The sequence below is a fragment of the Marmota marmota genome, unplaced genomic scaffold, assembly GCF_001458135.2.
Source record: "Marmota marmota marmota unplaced genomic scaffold, marMar, whole genome shotgun sequence".
Classification (NCBI taxonomy): Eukaryota; Metazoa; Chordata; class Mammalia; order Rodentia; family Sciuridae; genus Marmota; species Marmota marmota.
In genome coordinates this window covers 2,078,932-2,097,757 of record NW_025999924.1, presented here as the reverse complement: position 1 = coordinate 2,097,757, position 18,826 = coordinate 2,078,932, and the positions used below count along the sequence as shown (strand labels likewise).

The following is an 18,826-nucleotide window of genomic DNA, read 5'->3' as shown; positions in this document are numbered from 1 at the left end:
AGTCAGATAGAGTTGTAATGTCACCAGAAGAGTCTTATTTTCAATTTTTGCATAATCTAGATGTCAAGTTGCAAAATTACTTTTACTGTTGCTATTCCACAGCTCCATGATTTTTGGCAATTAAGGTTTCTGTGGTATTTACTCACAACCAAGTAGGTTTGGGCTTTTAAGGCAATCCTTATTAAGATTGGCTAATTTCCCCTAAGCCCCAGGACTGCAAATTAGGCTGCTGTCACCAGGGTTTTCATATGACTCAACCATTCTCCAAGCTCTCTCTGCTGAAGCAAAACATTTAGCATATAATCCAGTCAATATCTTCAAATGAGATAATGAATGTGCATGGGTATGGTTAAGTGTCCCTCTCTCTGCAGGGGGCCCAAGTCTGTTGGCAGTGATCTCAGAATACAAAGACAATTACAGTACTGAGTCAGCCGAAAGGACACCAGGGCAGAGAAGAATTACTCCAAGCCCTTGACTTCTCCTCTGGATGTCTTACTGTCCCTATTCCTATTCTGTGTAGTGATGCTGGAGACAGAGCAGAACCCTGGGTAACTCGCCTAAACCAGCTGTGGGATGAACAGAGCAGAGTAGGGTAATGGAGCCACGGAAGTAACCACATCCAGGTAGGAGCACAGCGAGTGCTAAGTTTGTGGACACAGTCCTGCTCAGGGTGGGCAGATTGGAGAAATGCAGATTCTAATTGGCTTGGCCATTGCTGCCTAGCTCTTTGGAAAGCCCCTAGCACCACTGGCCCTGGGGCACATCTGCAATTAGAGCACAGTTCAGAACTGCCTGCCTGCTGCCCAGCACCTGGAGCATGCAAATGGGGAGAACTGAAGAAACAGAGTCAGATGTCTTAGATCACGTCCCGTGCAGCGGGGTACTGCGGCTGGCTTGTGAGAGAGCCAAGCATCTCTTCCTAGCTGTTCGCTCAGTGCTGTCAGTTGATAACGTGAAATTGTTCATTGTTGGAATAGTTACCCCACAGAAATTGATAAACAGCGAAAATCAGAGTTGTGGGTGTTTTGCCTCTGAAAAGATAGCACTGCATATGGGCCACCTCAGCTGGGTGAATTCAGGTACATTTTTGACTTCACCAAATCTTAGACAATACCACTTCACGGAGTTATTGGTAAAAATAAGATAACCTGCAACATCTCTATAAATTATAAAGGTTCTTGAATAGTTCGTATTCAAGTAAAATGTTAAAGTTTTAATATCTATTAAAGTTAAAACACATAATCATCACCTTTAATTGCAAGTTTAAGATGTGATGTAGGGAAAGATTTGAAAAAACACAGTGCTTAGGAAGCACCACATTTGTGTAAATTAAAACTCTCCTATGCAGGTGACAAAACTCCTAACTCAAATAGGCTTCAACAGTGACATTAGTTCATTATCATCTAACTGAAAAAGGCCAAAGAGGGAGAGGTGGTTTCACCCAACTAGCTCAGCCCAGGGTCAAGGCTTTTCCTGGCAGTTCAGGTGATGCCCCGGGGCAGCAGGATGCCCTGTGTCCCTGTTTTCCCAGAATGGTCCTGTTCATGCACACTGTGCCAGAATCCTGTCTGTTTTAGCATTTGTCCTGCTCTGTTTCATTCAGAATGGTCCTGGTTTAGAAGGTGAATGATATGTTTACTTGACCCAGGTTTGCTCTCTCTGCTCAGTTTCGTGTTGGCAGGCTTCCCCTTCAGATATCAGGTGGTACTTTTCCCACCCACCCCTCCCGTAGCTCCAGACCTCACCCAGCTTACAGTCTAGTGGGACAGAAAAGCTCTTCACAGCTCCTGTGCAAGTGCTGGGAGTCACTGTCTTGCTCTGGACAGATTTACATCATACACCATTCCATTTGGGAAAATGGATCGGACAATGAATTTAGTCGATCATGCTCACCTGGGAGTGGGTGTGCGATAATCCCACCCACCTCACACACTGAGGATGAGGAAGGGGTGAACGCCTCAGGGAACAGCAAGTGACTGCTGGCAGTGGAAGAGGCAAGTGAGCCCTGGGAAGGTAATGAGAAGGGCCCTGGCATGGCAGGGCAGTAGAAGTGCTGGAACAGGAATCAGCTGACCTGCTGTGAACTTTCACCCCAACAAAGTTTGGGATGGTGGACAAGTCCTTGCACGCCTTCGGCCTCATTTTCCTGTGAGGGGAAAGCAGGAAGGTAGGGCTTAAGGATTTTGAAGTTTCCATTTGACTCTGAATGTTAGATGTCTGAATACATTCCCTCACTCGTCTTCAGAATTATCAATTCCAGGTTTATTTTCTCACTAGGCCAACTAGAACTCACCTTGGCTTTGTTTCTAATGCTTAAAAACTTCCAGCTCCAGTGGAGGTTCAAAATATTCCATTGCTCCTATTAAGTCATAATTCTTTAACTAGCCAACTTTCCCCACAGTTTACAACTTGTGTCAGACCCCAGGAAGATTTGCTTTTAGTTTTTTCCCTGTGAACAAAACAAGTCATAAAAACAGATTTATATTATGGTTTCCTTACAGTTGCATTTCATCCTAAGTTTCTTAAGTCAAGAAATTGACTAACATAATGGCTGAATGAATAAAACACGGCAGCAGTGAATGACTGCCTTTAGCAAACTGAGAGGAAGCCTTATTATTTAAATATTCCTGGTTATATTAAGTGGAGAAAAAGGCTTGGAATCAAAAGTGAGAGAAATAGGCAGCCAAGTCAAAAACGCCACCATGCTGTAAATAAAATATGAAACTGTCTTAGAAAAGAAGCATTACTTCGAAGTCAAACCCTGATATATGGTCCATAATTGTGGGATGTTTGTAAAAGGTGACATGACACCTGTCAATTATCCACAGCAACCAGGAAATGTAGATTACATGAATAATTCACCAATCTAGTGCCCTTTGTTGCTAAGCCGTCTAAGCCCAGATCTGCAAAGTAACTGCTGATATGAAAGAAGAAAAAATATGTTTAAATTGCAAGAGCCTTATGTTACATGCAGAAATGTTTTCAAGGCGGTTTCTTCATATGACTATGTTCCAGTTAGCATCAGTGGCTAAATAATTAACGTGTGAGCCTTTATCGGGTGTAACAAAAAGGGGGGGTCATTGAGCTCTAGAAACTTTATATGTGCGGGGGGTGGGTGGGTAGACACTGCTTAAGAGAATTATCAGTATCAGAAATATATCAAATTTTCCCACCCTCTCAAATAACGTGCAATTCATTTAAAATATGTTATTTTAATTGTATAAACCTATGGGGTATAATTTGATACTTCAATGCATGTATATAGTGTGTAATGATCACACATTATCCTTTAAAAAGGCCAAATCTGAAGTTTGGTTTTACACTTGGAAGGTCATTTGGAGATAGGCTAGTCTGGTGGTTTTTAGAAGCCAACAGAAACCTTCAAAAAAAAAAAAAAATCTTACATGAAAAAAAAAAAAAAAACCCTAAATACTAGACAGGTAAAAGGTTGAGTCGTTTCCGTTGACTTTGGGTAGTGAAGAGGATTGAAGAGGATGGCGGGGACCTGCCTACCCAGCACTGCCTCCCCTCACTTCACCCCAGCCTTCCCCAGGCGCCCTTAGGATCCAACCATTCCATTTCACAGACAAGAAAAAGCGAGGCTCCAGAGAAACAAAGAGACTCATTGAAGTCCCAGAGCGAGGCAGTGGCAGAACTGGGACTAGAAGCTAGACTGCGACTCCCGTGCAACACACATACACATGTCCAACTATCGAGTACAGCTTGTCTACACAGCCACGTGACAGCCAGGATTTGGAGAAATACCAGTTCTGCAGCTCCCAGGGCCTCACAAGAGAGCTTGAGGCATGGAAACAACTGGCTCTTTCATTTGTGGCCCAGGGCCTGCAGCCTGATACCTAGCCCCTGCCCCCAACCATGTTGGCCACAGGGCTGGGGTCAGAGGTCACGGTCCAGGTGGAAGGTGGGGCCTTGAAATACCCAGGGGACTGGGCAGGCAGCCATAGGTAACCGGAGCTTGCCCTCTAATCTGTCTGCTTCCCTGGACTGTTGTGAGTAAGGCCTCGCTGGAGGGAGCCACAGAGGTGGCCTTCAGAAGCATGTCCAGGGACACCCTGCCCAAGGGTTTACTTACCCCAAGGAGGTTCATTCCTGTAGCTTCCTTCCTTCACAATGAAGATTCTAGCAGACAAAGGGAACAAAAAGAGGTTCTATTTCAGAGAGTTGACATAGAGCAAAGGCTTTTAAAATATGTACAGTCTTGAGTTTTCAGAAGCAGAGGAGAGTTTCTTTCTCATTTTAGGCTTATTTGCAAGCAAGGTGTGCTTTGGTTTTGGAGAAGTTTCATTCCTGCATACACCCACTGGGTCTGAGAACTTTGGCACTGTTTTTCTCTAACGTTTGCTGTACTTTTCTAATTGTCCCACCTGGTAGTAGGCATTATTTTGGCTTCTTAGGAGTCTAACCTACAGGGAGATGCAGGGGAAAGGTAACCAAATTTCTGATGCAGGTCAAAGGCAACTTTCTGAATGCCTCTCTTTACAATTAGTCATCCCTTGTGGAATTAATATAGATTTATTTATATGTAAAAATAATAGTGAGTTGTTGTTTTTCTTGTAAAGAGCTGAGGTTGAAAACTTTATGTTTTAATTCTGACCATTCTGACTAGCATAAAACAGGAGATACGGGGCATCTTGATGTTGCAGCTATTTTGAGACTGATTATCTCCATCCATATGTCACACTATCCTTTTGACTATAAGGCTGTTCTTTCAACAAATGGAGGTAATTATTAAGTCAGTGATGGTCTAAACCAATTGATGCCCATTCTAATAATGCTTAAATGTCTCTCAAGAAGGGTTCAGAAAGCTCTTTCATAGTAATAGACTGGTGAAGCTTGAGCCGCTGAATGTGAGTACTGGCAACTGGGTCAATCTCTCTGAACCTCGATTTACTTATTTGTGATTTTGGTTCCATGGTGAGGGTGACAATGGCTGGCCAAGTTCTTGCTCAGTTGCAGTCTAAGTTTCAAGAAAGACGAGACTAGGCAAAGGTTTACATACGAGTTCTTGTACATATGATGTCCAGGACCTGGAGGAGAGATGGGGGAGTTGAGCAGGGAAGCGAGCAAAACCCCTAGCAGGATGTACGGATAAGTTAGCTACTGCTTAGGGTTCTCATATTTAGCAAATGCAAAACTCTCTCTGCTGACTTTGAATTTCATGTAAAAGAGAATTTTTTTTCCTATAAGTATGTACTGTGCAATATTTGGGACATACTTATATTTAAAAGTTATTAGTGGTACATGTGAAGTTCAAAGTTAACTGGGGGCATTCTGTATTTTATCTGGCAGTATGGCCAGTGCTGCTAGTTATGGGTTGGATCTGGTTGGCTGTCAGAGATGTCATATGGAAGCTGTCTTGGGATTGATCCATTCATTCTATGATGTTCAATATTTGAAGCACCTCTGAGTTGCGCATTGGGGGTGGTGGTGGGGAAACAGTGGGTTTCTATTCTGCTCTGCAATCCTGGATGAGGTGTTGCTTCTCTATGGGGCTGTTCAGAGGCAGATACCAGGCAGCAGAAGGGGCTAAGAAGCCTCCACACAGGTGGCCAAGTGTAGAGATGGAGAGCATAGATCTGGACCTGGGAGTAAGTTTGAATTCTAGTCCTGACACTTACTAAAGCAGGTTATCAAAAGTTTCCAGGTCTATGTTTCTTCATTTTAAAAATGAGGACAATAAAAACACTCACATAGTTGAATCATGGTGAGGATTAAAAGTATTTACTCAGAATGGTCCTTGGGACATCCTAAGTGTTTGCTGTTATTATCCTGAGGATAGTAGATTTTGACTGCTGTTGCTCAGCGGGCTGATGTGTGTTGAACATCTTGCAATGGACTGTGTTATCAGATTTTGATCTATGTTTTTCCTCCATTGTTGAGACTCAAAATTATCATTACCTTATTAATCTGGTTCTTCTTTGGCAATGATAAAAATTATATTTTGCCTTGATTATAGTCTTTTATATAATCAGGAGGAAAAGGTTTTTTTGATCTGTGTGGTCCTCCTTTGAACCCAACTAGATGCCCTGAACTTCTGGTTCTTCACTCTCAGCCAGAGAGTACCCTCCTCCAACCAGAGCCCAGGGCCCACTCAGGTGGATGCTGTTGGTTGACATAAAGGTCCCAATATGTACCTGCAATTGTAGCAAAAATAAATCTCACATACTGGTCAGAATATAAAATCCTGAGCATCTCCATATACTGCGATTAACAAAAAGTTTCAATTCTCTAAAATTTGTTTTGCTTCTCAATTCCTCAAGTGGCCTGCCAGAAACTCTCAAACTTGAAACCACAAACACCAAATGGCTGAAAGATGCTGGCTGAAAGAGTCACTTGCAAGATGCTCTTCTCATAAAGCATCCCTCCCTCTCCACGGAGTTAGGAGCTGGCCCCGCTGTGCTCTTGCAGGATAAGCAACAGATCTCAGTTATAGCCCCCACTACAGGCCACAATGTTACTTCTTTGCAGGTCTGTTTTCCTGAGATTCCTGAACCTCTTTCACTTTAGCCTCTCTAACCCCTCACCTGCACCTCGTCCAGGAGGGCAAGCAGGGCTGTCTATCCAGTAGGTACAGCAAGCACAATGTGTAGGGCCCATAATTCTTTTAGGAGCTCATCAAAATGTTTAATCTATCTTAAAATTAGAAGAACAAAATAAACTGTAAGGATAGGGGGAAATGCTGTAATTTTTCCTCACATCAGAAAAAAAATGTTTAGAGCTCACAAGAATCTATTAAATCATTTTAATGTGTGTGTGTGTGTGTGTGTGTGTGTGTTTTATTGGAGAAAGGGGTTTAAGAATTCAAAAGTGCCTAGGGCCTATGAAAGTCATAATGTGGTCCTGGTGTTGAAAGAACAAGTAAATGAATGGATAAATACATAATGACTGTTAAAAAGTGTTTTGCCAAATGACAAAGTGCTATGAAAAATGTGGCTTATTATTAAAAGCTGACAATTTTATTGGTGTTTTAGAGTTCTCCTGCCCTTTAGGACATTATACTCTAAGGGGTTTAAGTTACTTTTCTAAATTGAAAGATTTTCCTAGTCACTCTTGTTTCTTTTTTTTTTTTTTTTGAAAATACATCCCATCCCTTTTTATTTTAAGACAGGGTCTTACTAAGTTGCCCAGGGTAGTACTGAACTTGTGATTCTCCCACCTCTTTCTCCTGACTCACTGGGATTACAGGCATGTGCTGCTGCACCCATTTCTTAGTCATATTCATATCCTTTATTCCTCTGAAATAAAATGTTTCAGTGGCTTTATATAAAGAATATTTCAGTGCGGGTGGGGAGAGGGCAGTGATACAGAGATATTAAGGTTTTACTCATCAGATAAAATACATCACATTTAAAATAAGCCTACTGCATGAAAAGCAGAGTTTCCACAGAAGGCAAATCAAGGTAACTGTTATTTTTACAAAAAAGTCTTAACCTTCACATGTGCACTGTTGATGCCCCACGGAAGGAACCAAAGCATTCCTGGGATGTCTGGAGTGATATTATAGTCTTGAGTTTGTTGATAGGAAATTAATCTTAGCAATTTCTTGCTTGGAAAATATTGATACTGAGGACACTGGGGCTCTGAGTATCTTCCAGGGGTGCTAGGGGGGCTTTGACCTGGAGATAATTGGAGGAGATGATGCTCTGATGCTCTGGGCTTCCTCACATTACCAAAGATCATCTTCCCCACCCCCTTGTCTTGAAGAGCCTAAAAATATAAGAACAAGTCTTTACTTTCTGAAATTATCCTCAGTAGAATAGTAGAATTCTTTTAAAATGTGAGTTCTTGCAGTGCATTAAAATGTGAGAGTACAGAATGACCACAGGGGGCAGACTTAAGGAAAAGCATCTGCCCTTTTTCTTTTCTTTCTCTTCTAAATTCTCCATAATGTGGCTTGATTCATTTTTTTTTCTTTTCTTTTCTGCCTTCGGGCACTGGGGATTGAATCTAGAGATGCTAACCACTAAGCCACATCTCTAGCTGATTTTATTTTTTATTTTGAGACAGGGTCTTGGTAAGTTGCTTAGGGCCTCTCTCCATTGCCAAGGCTGGCTTTGAACTTGTGATCCTTCTGCCCGTGGCCTCCCGAGCTGCTGGGATTTACAGGCATGCACCACCTCACCTGGCTTAGATTAATTTTATGAGAATAAACAAATGAGAGCTATCACTTATAGAGTCCTACATCTGTCCTAAGCTCTTTATATACATCAACTCTTTTAAGGGAGAAATGAAATACGATGGGATTTACAAAAGTTTGCCAAACCATTGAGGAAGACATAGTTGTTTTACCTACAAAAACAGGACAAAAGCAGTTAGGCATAATAATTACCGTGTTATTTCCTTCCTGTTTCAGTTCTTCAGTTGTAGGTCTGTAGGCCAGACTTCTCCATGGCTTGGGTGTCACTTGGTGCAGAGGACAGAGAAGAGCGCTTATGAAAACACACCCTGGGAGGAATGGTCATGCTCGTGTTTCTAAAGAGAAACAGCAAGGGAATGAAGTTTTCTAGAGAATGGGGGACTGCCAGCTCTTGAGTGTCTCCAGGCAAGCACCTTTCTAGACATGAACAGACATCACAATGGACAACTTTTGGGGAAGGCTCCTGTGTGCCGGGCACTATTCCAGGTGATTTTGCTTGCTAACTACCCTAATCTCACCAGTAAGGTAGGTCCTATTTTTGTCATTCTCATTTGATCACACTCAGGCAGAGAAGTTCATGATCATCCACTACCCATGGCACATAAGTCTGGAAACCAAAGCCCAGGGCTCCAGGGCCTGATGTGCAGCTCTCAACAATTCTAAGAATCGGGGACTTCTATGATTCCCACAGGACTTGCAGAGACTGTGAGATTTAAAAAGGGTGAGGAACTTTCTGAAGGTCACCTAGCTAGTAAACAGGGGTGCTGGGAAGTTTACCCAAGCAGTCAGCCTCTGAGCTGATGCGTTGGAACAGTTCAACATGTGGAATCTCCACACTGAGGATGACGCCTCCTGTCTGTTTATGGAGAATGGATAAAATCGATAGAGTCCAGCAAGCAGAGAAAGGAGACAAAATGGCATGTGTGGGACAGGGTGGGGAGCATCAACGGGGCTCTGGGAGTGTGAAAGAAAGGGAAAGGGGACTGGCCCTGTGCTTGAGGGAATAATAATGAAGTTCATTCAGATTTCTAGAACACTGGAGAGGAAATAACTCAGATAATGGGCAAGGCTAAGAGATTTAACCCAAGCAGGGGAGACACTGAAAGTGGAAAGAAGAAGAGGAGGGTAAACATATGATATAAAGTGCTAGTTCAAATGTCCAGGTACAACCCAAACCTCCAGTTTATGGGAAGCCAGCGCTGGGTAAACAGAGTGACAGCTCACTCCTCCCCTCATGCACAGGACCAGGACCCCACGCTGCAGCACCAGGCAGGCCCTCTCCACGAGGATGACACACACGTGAGGATTGTAAGATGAACCCTTGGGTTTTTTTTTTTTTTTAATAATAAAAACATTGTATGGGACTTTTACACATGACTCAATGCACATTGTGTGTCTGATTGAAAAGAAGATCGGCTTTACCTACAAGCGCTAACGTGTTGGCTGAGTTGAAAGGAGGGCACGGTTACATAAGAAATAAAAATACCTGGGGAGCAAGCAGTTTACTACCTTGTATGGGACACACTGAATCCCTGGAGGAAAAGTGCCAGGTCACTCCTTTGCCAACTGTGAGAATCGCTGTGGTTGAACCGGGTGTTTTGTGTTGTTTTTACCGGTTTTTTTGGCATGGAATGCTGAATGCCAAGTGGGGCCCCTGAACCCTGCCCGACACTGGATTGTATTTTCTATCGTCCTTGCTGTTTTCCTTTGTTTGAGAAGGACTGGATAGCAACAAAGGGGAAGGGAAAGAGTAATTAAAATTTGTTTTATGCAAAAATTTGATGTGCTAAGCCTGTAAGAAATACAGTGCAATGTTTAAAAGAAAGGACTCCATGGCTAGACATAGGTTCGAGACTTGGCTCAATTACCCAATGTCTCTGATCCTTAATTTTTTCCGAGTTATTTATTTATTTTTCTTTCTTTCTCTTTGTGCTGGGGATTGGACCCAGGGGCACTTAACCACTGAGCTACCTCCCCTGCCCTTTTTTATTTTCCATTTTGAGACAGAGTCTCACTAAGTTGCTTAGGGCCTCACTAAATTGCTGAAGCTGGCCTCGAACTGTGATCTTCCTGCCTTAGCCTCTGAGTTGCTGGAATTAAAGGTGTGTACCACTGCACTTAGCTTTTTTTTTTTTTTTCATCTGTAAAATAGGCACAAAAACAGTACTAACTTTCAAGAGTTCAAGTGAGAAGATGTGTGAGAACTCAGGCAAATAGCTTAGAATCCGGTCCAGAGTATCTGGCAGGTGGTGGCTAGTGTTACCTGTAAAATTAAAAAGATTGCCTTCTCCAATTTTCTCAAGACATGCTAAGACAGAAACAAAACTTCAGCAAGATGAAAATTCTTTGAAAAGTGCTGATTCACATCTACTCGGTACTGTATGTAGTGTGATATAGTGGACAGGGTGTTAGAAGACTTGTATTCTAATTTCTGGACCTTCATTTTCTCATCACTAAGAAGCGTGTTGAATTAAGTCCCATGCAATGTTCTTTTCTGTTCTGATATTTTGTGACCCTGGTGCCCATTTATTCCCCTCCTTGCCTGCAGGAGGAAGCCAGGATATCCCCACTCTGGTGGGCTTGTGGGGGTAACTTTCATTTCCTGCCAGTCTGAGATCCAGCAGATTGACTTAATAAAGAAAGAACTCCTATCTCGGGCAAGATGTCCCAGGTATGTTTAGTGAAAAAAGGGAAAGTTGAAGACCTATATGTAATTCTATTATGTAAACATTTCATAATACATTTAAAACTATACCTTTGTGAAATCAAATCCACAAATAGGAAAAGAAGAAGTCAAACTATCTCGGTTTCTGATGATATGATCTTATATGTAGGAGACTCAGAAAACTCCACCAGAACTTCTAGAGCTTATAAATGAGTTTAGCAAAGTAGCAGGGTACAAAATCAGCACCCATAAATCAATAGCTTTCCTATACACTAACTGTGATTCATCTGAGGAAGAAATCAGGAAAATCATCCAATTCACAATTACCTAAAAAAAAAAAAATCACTTAGGAATTAATCTAAACAAGGAGGTAAAAGAGCTCTACAATTGAAGAAGATCTTAGAAGATGGAAATACAACCTATATTCTTGGATAGACATAATTAATATTGCCAAAATGGCCATTCCCATCAAAACATCAATGACATTCTTCGCAGAATTAGGAAAAACAATTCTTTTATTCATTTGGAAGAATAAGAGACCCAGAATGGTCAAAACAATACTAAGCAAGGAAAGCAAAAAATAGGAGGTATCACAATACCTGATCTGAAATTATACTACAGAGCTATAGTAACAAAAATAGCACGGTATTGGCTTCAAGATAGACATGAAGACCAATGGAAAAGAATCAAAGACACAGAGACAAATCCACATACCTATAGCAGTCTGATATTTGACAAAAGTATCCAAAATATATTTTGGAAAAAAAGATAGCCATTTTAACAAATGGTGTTGGGAAAACTGGATAGGTATATGTAGAAAAATGAAACTAGAGCCCTATCTTTCACCCTGTATAAAACTTAAATCAAAATGCATCAAAGACTTAGGAATTTGACCCGAAATTTTACAATTTTTAGAAGAAAGCATAGGGTCAGTACTCCATTATATAGGTGTGGCACCAGCTTCCTAAACAAGACCCCCAAAGTGCAAGAAATAAAACCAAGAATCAATAGTGGGATGTTATCAAACTAAAAAGCTTCTGCACAGCAAAGGAAACAATTAAGAATGTGAAGTGAGAGCCCACAGAGAAAATCTTAGCCAGCTACCTCTCTGCTAGGGCATTAATATCCAGACTACAGAACTCAAAAAATTAACATAAAAAATGACCCCATCAAAGGAATTAAACAGAATCTTCTCAAAATAAGGAACACAAATGGCCAAGAAATGTATGAAAAAATATTCAACATCTCTAGCAATCAGAGAAATGCAAATCAAAACCAGTACTAAGATTTCATCTCACTCTGGTCAGAATGGCAGTGATCAACATACAAACAATAATAAATGCTGGAGAGGTTGTGGGGGAATACGTACACTTGTATGTTGTTGGTGGGAGTGCAGACTAGTACAACCACTCTGGAAAGCAGTATGGAAATTCCTCAAAAAATTGGGATGGAACCACCATAGACCCAGCTATCCCACCCCTTGGTATTTTCCCAAAGATCTATACTTGGCATAAATCCACCTCAATGTTTATAGGAGCACAATTCACAATAGCTAAGTTATGGAATCAACCCAGATAATTGTTAATAGATGAATAGATTAAGAAACGGTGATATATACATATACCTATTTATAGATATATAATGGAATTTTAGTCAGCCATAAAAAAGGGTGAAATTATGGCATTTTCCAGTAATAGAAATGGAGAATATCATGCTAAGTGAAATAATCCAAACTCAGAAACTCTCATATATGGAAGCTAGAGAAAAATAAAGGAAATCGGGGGCGGGGAAAGGAGACAGGATAAGATGAAGGAATATCAGTAATGTAGAAGGAGATCAAGAGGCAGAGTGGAGGGATGGGTTAGGGGAGGCAATGCAGAATGATTTCTTAGAAAATCACAGTATGGGTATATATAAATATACCACAGGGAACTTCAGCTTTATACTTGGGTAGAAAGAACCAATCAAATATAAATCAAGAGATGAGCTAAGCACAGAAAGGAGAATGGGAGAGGGAAGGGAAGACAGGAGGACAAAGGGGGAGATCATGAACTAAAATTGAATTCCACAAATGTATGAGTTTGTTATGATGAATCCAATTACTATGTATAATTATGAAGCATTAACAAAACTAAAGAAATAAAACTTAAATGGAAAAAGAACCTTATACTTTTGTGTATGTGGGACTATTTCTTTGTCAGGACTAAGAGAAACTTATTTTCTTTTTTTGCAGTACTAGGAATTGAACCCAGGGCCTCAAACATGCTAGGCAAGTCGTTTACCACTGAGCCACATTTTCAGCCCTGAAATTTTGCTTTAGACTTTGTACATTTCTGTATTGTATGACCCTTAGTCTTGAGCATGTTTTATTTTTCTAATAATAATAATAATAATAATAATAAAAAGATGTAAACACAATTAAAACATATTCATTGTAGATAATTTGGAGGAAAACAAAAAGAAAAATCACTTCTAATTCGCCTTAATCACTGGGCATGGTGGTGCATGTCTCTAATCTCTAATCACAGCTACTTGGGAGGCTGAAGCAAGAAGATCGAAAGTTTGAGGCCAGCCTGGGCAACTTAGTAAGATCCTGCCCAAAACAAAAACAAATAAAAAAAAGCAAACCTGGGGATGCATCTCTTTGGTAAAGTGCCCCTGATTTCAATACCCAGTACCACCCCACCAAAATCCATCCCAGCCTAGGAATATTGCTATAAACATTTTAACTTGTATCTTTTCAGTTTTTTTCCATATGTGTATCACACGGAAATAAACATCTATATTTACAAAATATAATCATCTATCTATATGCTCTTATAACTTTTCACTTAACAATATAGTGTTTATATTTTTCCACATCATTAAAATCTCTTCTGCAATGTACAGCATGATTTCAACGACTGCTTGTTTTTCCATAATGTACAAAGCCAACCTTCTATTGCTGCATATTTTGCCTGTTCCTGGTTCCCCCATTGTAAGTATTGACAGGCTTTTGGAGAATAATGAAACACTGAATGTTTGGCTTGGTTTCGTTCTTTGGGTAGAATCGGCTGCTCAGTCTTTTCTTCTTCCTCTTTGTATCCTTTAGCTTTTGGGTGGAGGCCCAGAGAGCTCCACAAGGGGTGATGTGTGTTTAAGAAACCCAGCTAAAGAAACAAACTGATTGCAAAGAGCTCTGAACTCAGAGTGCTGGGAAAATGCTGAGCATTGTAATTGGCCTAATGCTGCTCCCGTGAGAGATGCCATCTCCCTCTGCCTCCAGAGTTCTGGCAGGAATTTTAACTTTTCTCATCCAGATGATGACAGACAACTATTCCACACTTTAACAGTTAGGTGCAACCCCCAATATGTTTCCTCAGATCCCTCCAACACTCATTGGAAGTACCCACCAGTTCATCTTTGCAGAAAAAAAAAAAAAATCACACAGGCACCATAACATTAACAAATCAGGGCTGTGGGCTTTCAGTTTCATCTAAAAACGATAGCCTCTTGGACGGTGCTGGATCTTCCTCCCTGAGCCAGACTGCTGGTCCAGGGGTGACTCAAAAAGGAATGCCACTGATGAGCCATGGGCATGCCAGAGAATTACTCAGCACATGCCAACAAGTAACCTCAGACGATAATCAAATGTGAGCCAATCTGTGAGCGCTTTGCGTAACAGCATATTTGGATTTGGAGCTTAGCTTTCAGGGCTTGAGTTTCACATTTGCCTGAACAGCCTCCCAGCCTCCCAGGCCCCCTCTTGGGTGCCCTGCCTCTGCTTGCAAGTAGAGAGAGCAATTCTAAAATCCAGGGCTGGGCTCTCTCCTGCAGCTAACACAGAGCTTGGTAAGGATTTAGCCATCTCTCATCTGGTTGAACCCCTCTTTTTGGCCAGTGCTGCTTCTCCATACACCCTGATTCTTGCCAATAGGCAGGCAACACAGGTGATGGATTCCTCCTTTTGCTGTTGGAATACTTAATACATCCCTGGCATTTTCTAGACTTGAATGCACTGTACTAACAAGACAGGGGTTTGTTAACTGACAACTGTTGATATAGGAAAATCATGGAGTTATGACTGTAGGAATTGGAAACTATCCCTGCAGCAACAGGTATGTGGGCCATCCCAAAGTTTCTGGAAGAACCAAGAGTTTTACAAATTAAGGCCCCTCATGGATGATCTGATTTTCATGTAGATATCATGAGAACCCAGAGTTTGTTGGATTTATTTAGGATTCACATTATGGTGAACATACTCTGTTTTCCTGCACACAATTGCTATGGAATGGTAGCAACTGTCTGTGTTTCCTTGAGCTCAAGGTCAAACGACTGACTGGCCCACTCACCTCATCTGTACTGCCTTAAGGAAATGCCAGAATATTTCTCATGGCCTCATGTGTTTGCATACTCAAGGTGATATTGAACATGAGGTGTTCAAACAGCAATACCTTGGGCAACAGACAAAGGCTAGTCAGTGGCTTTAACCACATTTCTGCCAAGGAAGAAACCATTTGCATTCAAACTCCAAATGGGAAGAAATAATTCCCATTAGTAGGGGCTTTAAAATGCCTCTGTCCTCATCACAGTGCTGAGAGAGAATGCTGATTTCTCTGAGAGAACATGGTTGCAAACACAGAGTGTCCAGCTAGGGATACCAAGTGCTGCAGAATCACCTAGCAATGGCTTTATTAGAGAGAGAAAAAGTTTCCCTAGAAAGTTGATAAGGACTTGGTGCCTAAACACAGTGCTTTATGAAAGAAATGCTTTAGGCTGGTGGTGTAGCTCACTGGCATAGTGCTTGCCTAGCATGTGCAAAGCCCTGGGTTGGATCTTTGAAGGTGGGGATAAAGAAAAAGAAAAGAAAATCTCTAATTCAACACCCTAAAGAAAGAAGCTGAAATGCCTACACAGGTAAGATCTATGGGATGTTCAGGGTTCTGCAGGACTTGTGTGAACAATTAGATGTTCCTCATCCCATCAGTTAAGGGTTACTATTAGTTTTTCAAGAAGGAGAAATTGAAGGCTGATATTTGAACATATTATATAATGTACTGATTACCGAGGACATGTTCAATAATTCTCAAAAAAAATCCATTTCCTTACAAAATTAAGGAGAACCCCTCTAACTTTGGTTAACTATAGATATATTTGAGCTGGGTAGAATCCTAATTGTGGTGGTATTATAATCCCAGTGATTTGGGAGGCTGAGGCAAGAGAATCACAAGTCTGAGGCTGAACTGGGTAACTCATCAAGACCCTGTCTCAAAATAAAAATACAAAGGCCTGTGGGGTATGGACTCAGTGGTAGAGTACCCCAGAGTTCAATCCCCAGTACCAACAACAACATCAAAATATTTACTGTAGTTCTAATTTTAATCATGGATGAGAGAGAAAGAAGAGGAACCAAACCTAAGAAGCTGTCGATACTCTGTAGCACCGGTAGAGTTGCAAGCCAAGGTCATCATGAAAGTGAAAAATTTCTTTCAAAGTAAGAAATATGTGGGGCTGGGGTTGTGGCTCAGCGGTAGGTAGTATGTGTGAGGCACTGGGTTCGATTCTCAGCACCACATATAAGTAAATAAAATAAAGGTCCATTGGCAACTAAAAAATATTTTTTTGAAAAGTAAGAAATTTCCTACTTGCATTTTACAAGTACAAGAGTAAAGCACAAGGGTTATCAATATTTTCTTGGTAGTAATGAGCCTCCAAAAATCTCAACAAGTTTAACCTACACTATCTATATAGAAGAACATAAAATGTGGCCTCTGGTGATAATGATGAAAGAAAAGGAGAATTTGGTAATCAGTCCAAAGCCTCCAAATTACAAACACAATTTTTGAAGATTTAAGTGATTTGCTTCAAAGAGTTACTTCTTTTATGTGAATTATATGAAGATCATTCAAATGTTTTAAAGTCACACTACATGTAAATACCCTCAAACTTAAAAAAAAAATTATTAGTTCTAATCAGTTTTACCTGACAGCAGAAAGCTCTTTGATTCATTGTACACAAATGGAGCACAATTTTTCACTTCTCTGGTTGTACATGAAGTAGAGTCACACCATTCGTGCAATCCTACACTGTACCTAGGGTAATGATATCTGTCTCATTCCACCATCTTTCCTATCCCTAGGCCCCCACTCTTTGCCCCATCCAAAGTGTCTCCACTCATCCCATGCCACCCACACGCATTTTGGATTAGCATCCACTTGTCAGAGAAAATATTTGGCCGCTGTTTTAAGAAGTTAACACGTGTGTGTGTGTGTGTGTGTGTGTGTGTGTGTGTGTGTGGTGTATGGTGCTGGGGATTGAATTCATGGCCTGGAGCATGCAAGGGAAGCACTCTACCAACTGAGCTAAATCCCTAGCCCTAATACCCTCAAACTGAGCTAAATCCCTAGCCCAATACCCTCAAAGGAAGGTTGTGGAACTTGGTGTGAAAGCCCAGCTGTTTTCTCTTTGCTGCTCTGGGGAAGGATCCAGCAGAATCTCAGAGCAGTGAGGTCCTGGAGGGTGAAGAGCAGCCACACTCTGCCCCTGTGTACAGGGCTGCTCAGCTTTGCCACACCTGTCTGGTGCTTGGGCTTCCCGTGCAGGCTGGGCTGTTCCTGGAGTTCCTTGTGTGATGTAGGCAGGGGTGTGGGCTCCCCAGGTCATGCTTGCCTTGCGAGCTGCTCTGTGAGGATGTTCTCAAAGCAATCCAATTTCCAATGTCACAGCATTCCATTTAGCAAAACCCTACAGCATTCCATTTAGCAAAACCCTACAAACATGTACCAAGCGCCTGTCAGGAACAAGACATGGTGCCATCATCCTGCCTTTTACTCTGCTATCTATCTGTTTTCATTGTTGTCGTTGTCTTAGCTTGGTCTGCTTCTAGTTATTGGAAATCACCTCTTTTCTAGGGAGCAAATGTCCATATAATTTTTCCCATGTAAAGTTTAAAAAGGAGTCCATCTTCCCCAGTTAAACCTTCAAGATGAACTATCTCAACTCATCGTCTTGTTGTTAGCTGGGTCATATGTGTGTTTGTTTATACCTGTCTTACAATTAACACACCCAGACAAGGCTCCATGTGTGTCAAGTGATGTGAAGGTTGCTGGGCTCATGACCCTGCTTAGACAATAGTATGGGGTGGGAGGAAGCATCTCAGTGCACGCACTGCATTTGAGAGGAACTCACGGTTACTTTTAAAGTCCTAGATCACAATTTACATTTTTCAACCAGCGTGTTGGTTGCCACTTCTTGAAAACTCATCTTTGTAGAGGGCTTATGTATAGCTGGAACCCTGTTGCTGTCTTCTTAATTGTCTGTGTTTCCCACATTTAGGATTCATGAGGATTATCTAAGGAAAGTCTTTAGACAAGGATAAAAGAAGGATGATGATCAAGGGGCAATGTGGAAAAGGGATGAGAAAGTAAGTTTGGGAACTATTTACATGTCAATAGTGCTTCTCCTGGGGCTGTTTGACTTCTGGGCCTGTGTGGCTCAGTTTTCTCATCTGTAAAGTTGGGATAATAATAGGTAGCTGGTAGCTGGTATCTCTGGTAGCTGAGGGGATGATAGGTTATTGAGCACTGTGTGGCACATAGTCAGGGCTTTCTAAATGTCTCCTTTCTTATTTATAATCTAGTCTGCTGAACCTTGGGACAGAGAGTAATTCTTCATATTCACAGACATTCTGGAAAAGATTCTGGTGTGAATGGGGCTGACTGACACCTAAACTCCACTGTCTGTTGACATCTCCATCTCCTTTCCCCCAGGCTCATTACCTGTCCTTATCTATCCTAAGTTACAGATAACTTATCATGTCACTGCTCTCAGAGGAGTTTGTGTTTTAACAAGGATCAAAACTGTGAGTGATAAAATGTTCTGAATGGAATTTCAGGAGGTGGGGGTGGAGGAATATTTCCCATACTCCTCAAATTACACCCCAGAAGTGGTTGTTATCAGGGAAACTGACTCTGGCAGGGAGTCGCTTGCCCTGTTCATGAATTGAGGTCCTGCCCTTCCAGATC

At 41.4% G+C, this 18,826-nt stretch overlaps 1 long non-coding RNA gene across 3 annotated transcripts in view; it reads right to left on the bottom strand.

Moving 5' to 3' along the window:
• Window positions 1-18,826, bottom strand: part of LOC125615752 — a 48,121-nt gene that overhangs the window by 6,317 nt on the left and 22,978 nt on the right. For all 3 annotated transcript variants that reach the window (XR_007346336.1, XR_007346337.1, XR_007346338.1), the window contains exons 4-6: window positions 8,351-8,493; window positions 4,094-4,140; window positions 1,894-2,146 (exon numbers count right to left, since the gene is read on the bottom strand). This is a non-coding gene — a long non-coding RNA (uncharacterized LOC125615752). The remainder of the gene's footprint in view (window positions 1-1,893; window positions 2,147-4,093; window positions 4,141-8,350; window positions 8,494-18,826) is intronic.